At 35.6% G+C, this 7164-nt stretch overlaps 1 protein-coding gene across 10 annotated transcripts in view; it reads left to right on the top strand.

The window, feature by feature from the left end:
* The window catches only part of THOC2 (THO complex subunit 2), a 95091-nt gene that overhangs the window by 1072 nt on the left and 86855 nt on the right, over positions 1-7164 (top strand). The gene's annotated exons all lie outside the window — the stretch shown is intronic.

The raw sequence follows: 7164 nt of genomic DNA, 5'->3' as shown, positions 1-7164 counted from the left end.
GTTCTCTTTTCCTTGGTCCCTCACCCCCCCCAATGTTTACCATTCCCTCCCTAATGGCCCCTCGCCGCGTTCCCTCCTCCTTTGCTGTTTCATTCCCCCCCTCCCCTTATTTCTCTTCGTCAGCCCCACGCCCGCGTTCCCCCTTCTAACCCCTTCCAATCCATCTTTCCTATGCTGTTTCCTCCTCTCTTTTCCATCCCCCCCCCCCTTTCCCTCCTTTTCCTTTCTCCCTTCCCTCTTCCCCTCCCTTCCAGTCGTCGTCCCCCCTTGGTGCCCCCCCTCCCCCCGGCCCCAGGGACTCCCTGGCGCTTTTCTTCTGCCCCGGAGCGATTTGCTTTCCCGCCGGAGTTGCGGATGAGCGCCCTTAGCGGTTTCCCACTGGTCCCCTCTTTCCTGCTAACATTCTCGGCCAGGGCTTTTGCATGCCAAGTTTCTCCATTCTTAGTCTTGACCGCTCTGGCACCCTGTGATGGAGTGCTCCTATCTTGGGGCTCCACTTCTCGGCCCACAGTTTGCAGGGGGGCGTTCAAGGCCAACGCGCGTGTGTGTGTTTGGGCGTTAACGTGTAACAATTTTAGAGAGGCAACTGCCTCCTGGCTTCGTAATTGCTTACCTTCGATGAAATTTCCGCCGTTCCATACCTGCTGCCGCTCCCATTTTGTTCAGTATTTGGATTGCCACTAGTTTTAGTTGCGATAATGATGATGGCAGATGTTAATGGCTTAGGTTTGTACACTGCCTTTAATTGATAATGCAGTTTCCTTTAATCATAAAATGCTTCTGACGTCTTGTAATATGAGCGTACAGTCTATTTAAAAGTACGGGTTTTTCGTTATTGAAAAACTCGTGGTCTAAAATTTGGGAAAATTGGGAAGAGCATATTATTGTGTGTTCTCTTTCAGAAAATGTTGAAGGACTCAGATCAGTTGAAAAAATATGGCGTATAGCTTGACACTGACTTTAAATACTTCGTTATTTAATTGAATCCAGAGTATAATCAAAGTACGTCCACTTAAGCAGCAGGGTGTTAATTCCCATTCTCGAAGCAGTAGACTCAAGTTTAATACTTATGACTCTCTGTATTATAAATAATTCAGACTTAACCTCTAAAGTATTAATTTGAAAATTTAAAACAAGGTGGCAATATTAAACATTGCTAGAGGATTTTTTTTTTTTACCAGCTTTGTATTCAAGTTGTGAATCCTCCCGAGCTTTGGTTTTTAGATGTTCCTAAGTCAGAACTTATAAACCTATGTTTACAGGGCCCAATGGGAGATTTAACTCCTCCATAAAACATTTGAGGACAGTATTACACTCTTTGCAAAAGAAATTCAGAGAATGGACTTTGTAGTTATCATTGGGCTTATTCTCTGATCACTTTTTGTGATTAATTGCTTGTTGACCAGTCCTGTCTCTTCCACAAGATGAGCTCTAAGAGGCTAAGGACCCTTTATACTTTTTTTTTTTTGCCTCCTTTCCAAGTCTTACAGTACTGAATATACGGATATTTTAAAGTAATATTTTGTGGATGGATTTGTAGGTGATTGTTAGGAACAGCTTCCATTTTTTGGCTCTTATGAACATGTTCTGAATCTTTACACTGGCCACTTTGCCAAATTTTGAAGTCTTTAAATCATCAATTCAACAAGTAGTTAAAAAAGAAAGATTGTCTCTGGCCTTTAGGACCTTAACATTTTAATGGGGGAAACTATAAATAAAAGGGAGTAAAATATAATAAAAGTGAGTAAATAAGGAACGGAAGGAAGAGGGACGGAAAGGTGAAGAATGATGAATAATAATAAAGCCAGGGAGAATGAATGATGGCTGGTCTGGGCTGACCATAAGTTCCAAGGTATTAGTTTTTTTACAAAAGTAAGTGTGTGCATGTGTGTATGCATACATATATACATAATATGCACAATTTTTAATAAAAAAAGGGCCTGTACACCATGTTGATTTCTGCTTTGTGAGTCTTTATTGTCAGTAATGTAAAGTCAGTTCATTTATACAGGGGTTAATAAAAATTTTGTAGATTGCTTAGCTTTCCTACTACTGTTTTTGGGACAGTTTTGCTACTTAACAGAAAGTGTTTAGGGTTGAGGAAGTGAAATTCAGAGCGATCTTTATGGTGAAAAGCCCTGTGGAGGTTTTAAAATTAATTAAAAAAATACAATTTTGTGATTACTTTTATGATTTTCAGTTATATAATCTTATTTAAAATTTTCTAGAGTGGAACACCTTTGCAATAGGGAGTTTGAAAATTCAGTTATCAGCATTTTACTGTGTGTAGTTAACTTTTTGGGATTTTGCATTATGTCCAAATCAGTGTAATAACTTAAGGTTCTATTATATAAAGAAGAATTGACTACAAATGATGTTTTGTAAGTTATAATGAAAAATTAAACATGTTAAAAATTAAACATTTCATAAAGTAGTCTTTTATTATCTAATTTTTTTTGTACATAGCTTTTTTGTTCATTTTGCTGTTAGATTTTTCACTTTATTTCCCTGGACCTGATTAATGATGTCTTTTTTAAAAAAAAATCCCCTTTTATGAAAATCTAGAACCTCACAGATTAATGATTACATTGTTGTGTGTGGGAAGATTGGAAGCTTGGGAATGAAATAGGTAGATGCTTATCACCATCGTCAGTATTACCAAATATTTACAATTATATTTCAAATGTATTTTTCTCTCCTTGGTCAAAATAATTCAATTCAACAAACATTTATAAAGCACCTATTATGGTGCCAGGCATTGTGCTAGGTGCTGAATATAGGAAAATAAAATGACATGGCCATTGTCTCTTCTCCTGGACTAAGCAGATTAGGATTAGTTTTGACTCAAATAATGCCTTTGATCCGACGTGTACCTGTTGTCTCTCCCTTTAGGGTATAAGATCCTTGAGAACAGGCACTGTTACATCTTTGTCTTTGTGTGCTCAGAGCCTAGCACAGTGCCTGGTACGTTGTAGGTGCATGAGAAATGCTTGTTGATGGGTTGATTGTTCATTTTGTGTTTCTGAGAATTTTGTCATGTTTCACCTTAGAAACAATTGCTACTAGTTTTTTGTTTTTTTTGCCTTTTGGAGGGCAATTGGGGTTAAGTAACTTGCCCAAGGTTACACGGCTATTTTGTGTGTGTGTGTGTTAAGTGTCTGAGGTAGGATCTGAACCCAGGTCCTCCTGGCTCTGGCCGGCGCTTTACTCACGGCGCCATCTAGCCGCCCCTCTTTAATCATTTCTTACAACACAGTAGTATTCCATTATGTACTTGTACTATAATTCCTTCACCTTAGTTTCCTGTTCTTTGACATTACAGAAAGCTGCTATAAATATTTTTGTGCTTATTGGATCTTTTCCTCTTTCTTTCATATTTTTGGGAAAGGGGCTTAATAATGTTACTACTAGGTCAGAGACTACATGGTTTAGTAATAACTTTTTAGACTTAGTTCTTGCTCTTCCCTCCCCCCTCCCTCTCTCTGTTTCTCCTTCCCTCCTTTTGCTCTTTTGATATTTCCCACCCTCTTATAACAGAAAATAGCAAAGTCAACAACCTTGTGTGACACCTATATAACACTTCACCTCTGTTATCAATAAATAGCCTTTCTTCCTAGAGGAAGGAAATGTTTTCTCTGTCTACTGGAATTATAATTGATCAGTGGATTTAATTTGTTTTCTAATGACATTTTAGTATGTTTATTGTAGTCATTCTGTGTTTTCTGTTTAACGAAAAGAAATTAAGAGACTTTGTGCATCTTTCCTAAGAAGTATTTAAAAACAGGGCATTAATGAAATGCTTAATGTATTGATATCTGTTCTTATCATTATCAATAATTTTTCCACTAGTATCTAGAATTATTCTTAGAGTTGTCTTACCTAGTTATAGATTTTTTCATGTTGCATAACCCATGCAGGTTTTTAGCCCTTTGGTTTTGGAATCTTTTGGCTTATATCATTGTATCTTGATTTATAGGGTTTTAAAGTACCTTCTTAGTATGTGTTGATAAACTCTTATATCATTGTATCTTGATTTATAGGGTTTTAAAGTACCTTCTTAGTATGTGTTGGTAAAACTCTTAATAGAGGATTCTCACTCCAGTAGAAAAAATTAGTAATATATTGGTGATAAGGATTTTCTTATAAGAAATTCCTTGAGGAAAAAGGTTTTCATTTTATGATCTTTATTTGGAAATGCTATCTGTATAAATCTAATTGTCTTTCAAAACTTGACAGTGTGTGTGGTTTTTTTTTTTTTGGGGGGGGGGGGCAGGGTTAGTACAGATCTGTGATTTCATTGCTGTGGGAATCTCCAGGTCAGGAAACTCCTGCCAATGAACCTGCTCTTAGAGATCCCTAGAGGCACTGTGAAGTTAGGGGACTTGTCCAGTGTCACATAGGCAATGTCAGAGACTGTCTGCCTCTCCAGACTAAATTTTTTTTGAAAGAGTCATTTCAGAACTTTATATTTAAATGTGGATGTTGTCCCTTTCAGAATAGTCAACCTTGTGTGACAATATTTATTTTGCAGCTATCACTCAGAAAAATTTTGAAACTCTTCTTTTGGAATAGTTTTTAGTCAGATATGAGCTAGCTCCAAAATGACAGTCACATTGCTTTGTGTTTTTTCCCTTACCTAGCACCTGCCCTTGAGAAGCTGAAGAGTCAGAGGGAGCTATTTAAATCTGCTTTCTTAGTAGGTGTTGGACCTTGGGCAAATCACTTAACCCTGTGTAGCCCTTGGTTTCTTTAACTTGTAAAATGGAGAGATTGGACTGGATCTTTTTAAAAAAGTTGTGAACGTAAACAAAAAACCCCCCAAAATAAAAAAAAGCAGAATACAAAAAAGACAAAACAATGAATCTTTACTTCATATTGCTTACTTAAAAAGTATAAATTTTGCACGTCACTTTAAAACTAATTCCTTCCAATTTTCCTTCTCTTCTGTGCATTTAATTACATTTTTACAGTGGTTTTACAGTGGTTCTTTTTTTTTTTTTTTTTGAGGGGAAGGAACATCACTATTTTTAACCTTACCTCTATCCCTTAATACTCCTCAACCATTAAAAACAGAAAGAAAAAAAATCATTCAACAAGCATGTCTCTTCATGCATTTTGTGGACTAGCATCAGGTTTTCTTTTGGTTCTAAATCATGACTGACTGGCTGATAAATAAATCAGTTCAGGAAATATCACTTTGGTGAATAAAGCTTAATTATTTTGGGGTGAGTTGTTATTTTGGCTAGTCTTTACCAAAAAACTTGTTCTTGAAGTTTCTTTATTCTTTGAACATGTCTTTTTTGGTGGTTTTAATTCTGAAACTTATTTCCTGACTTCTAGTTTTGATTAGTGTTCAGAAATTCATAAGTAGAAGTTCCTCTTCCCCCTTACCCTCCTCAGTGGAAAAAGCGTTAGACTTTTCTTCAAAAAGTGTTAAACATTGCCTGAGAACTATGATAAGAAAACTTTCTGAAGGAACCCTCAGGATCCTTTGAATCTGGCTCCCATGTCATTTATTAGCAAACATAAGTACCATTTCTCACAGATGAGTGATGAAAAAAATATTGACCATGTCAAATGTACAAGTTACACTGCATTGATCTGAAAGTACAAAGTAATTGCTTCTGTTTTTACTTGATTCTTTATGTTCATTGAGCTTGGTAGAAGTTAATTTCCTGATCTGAGAGCTTTTTATTCCCAAACAGGTCTAGTGGAGTAGCTGAACATAACAAATGTTTTTAGCAGAAGCAAAGCATAATTTCTCATATAGATGGAATTTCTCCTGGAACATAATTCCCTCAAAAGAAGTTAACTATTTTAAAGCTTACCATAATTTTCCTACTATCTTTGCTAATTAAACAGTTTTTTTTCCCCTTGTAAATGTGAATTTTGGTTTTGGCAATGAAAATCCAGTTCTTTTGGACTACCTCTCCAAAATTAGGTGTTTGGTTCTTCTAATGGTGAATAATTTTAAAATGACTTTAAAAATCTAATAAAGTTAGGCATATATATCTGCTTATATTCAGCAAACTTGTAGCTCTCTTTGGGGGACAAATGGTGTTTTACATGATATTTGAAAAACCTACCTGTTAACTAGAATATTCAACACCTTACTAAATTAACCCTTCCCTGAGGAAGAAAGGACATTTGTTGATCATTTTTACAGTGTACCAAGCACAGATCTGTGAGTCAAACCTGTTAACCAGCTGTGTGGCCTTGGACAAGTCATTTTACTTCTGGCTCTGTCTTCATCTGTTAAGTGAGAATAGTATTATTAATGCACTAGTAGATATGAAAGCATTTTGACGAACTATGTGCTTTTAAAACGTAAGCCTTCTGCCATTTATATTAAAACTATCAAAAATAAGAAATTAGTTTGGTTCAGATTATCCATGTGTATAAGTCTCCCTTTTTAATCTTCAGTCATAGTGTGGAACTGACATGGTTGAAATTACTCTTATTTTGTTAGAGAATGGAAATTAATATTCTCTTTAAGGGATTTTAGCCATGTTTTGCTTTAAAGTTATATTTTAATGTGTTTTTTACCTGTTTGTATTGGGCAGTTTGTATTTAATTTCACTTTAGTCTGAATGCCAATAAGAAAGTGTAGACTTTTGCTTTCTTTTTGTTGGTTTGCAAAACAAAACGAAACTAACATTTAGGTGTCAGGGTAGGGTAACTTTAAAAGTTAATATGGTAGATGAAGTAATGCTAAATGATTTAAAGTAGTCCTAAAAAAGTTTCCTATTCCTATTGACCCGAATATATGTTTACAAAACATTAAAGTGATTTCCTTTTTCAATATCCGCTTTTATTAAAAAAAAAACTGGACACATACAGTTTTTTATGCTGGAGAAGAGAGTACTTAATTTAAAAAATTTAATTGGTGTATTTTTGTCTTTTACAGCAGTCATTTTTTGAGTAGGAACTCTCCTCACTTCTCCCCTAGATTGAGTCTTTCCTTGGGACGAAGGAAATGAGCTAAGCAAAAAATTCTGATATAGTGACATGATAAATTTAAATAATGTTTTAAAGAATTTTATTTTGGTGTATAAATCCCCCAGGCCCACTGATGCAGACTGGCCACTTGTCTGTGGCTACTTGTCTGTAATTTATCATTTTATCTTAAATGATAAATTCCTACATAGTCCTTTAATTTCTATT

The sequence above is a fragment of the Petaurus breviceps genome, unplaced genomic scaffold, assembly GCF_028583685.1.
Source record: "Petaurus breviceps papuanus isolate PSGF00001 unplaced genomic scaffold, PetGlider_PUasm1.0 90881, whole genome shotgun sequence".
NCBI classification, from domain to species: Eukaryota; Metazoa; Chordata; class Mammalia; order Diprotodontia; family Petauridae; genus Petaurus; species Petaurus breviceps.
The sequence above is the reverse complement of the archived record's forward strand: the minus strand, read 5'-3'. Positions and strand labels throughout refer to the sequence as shown.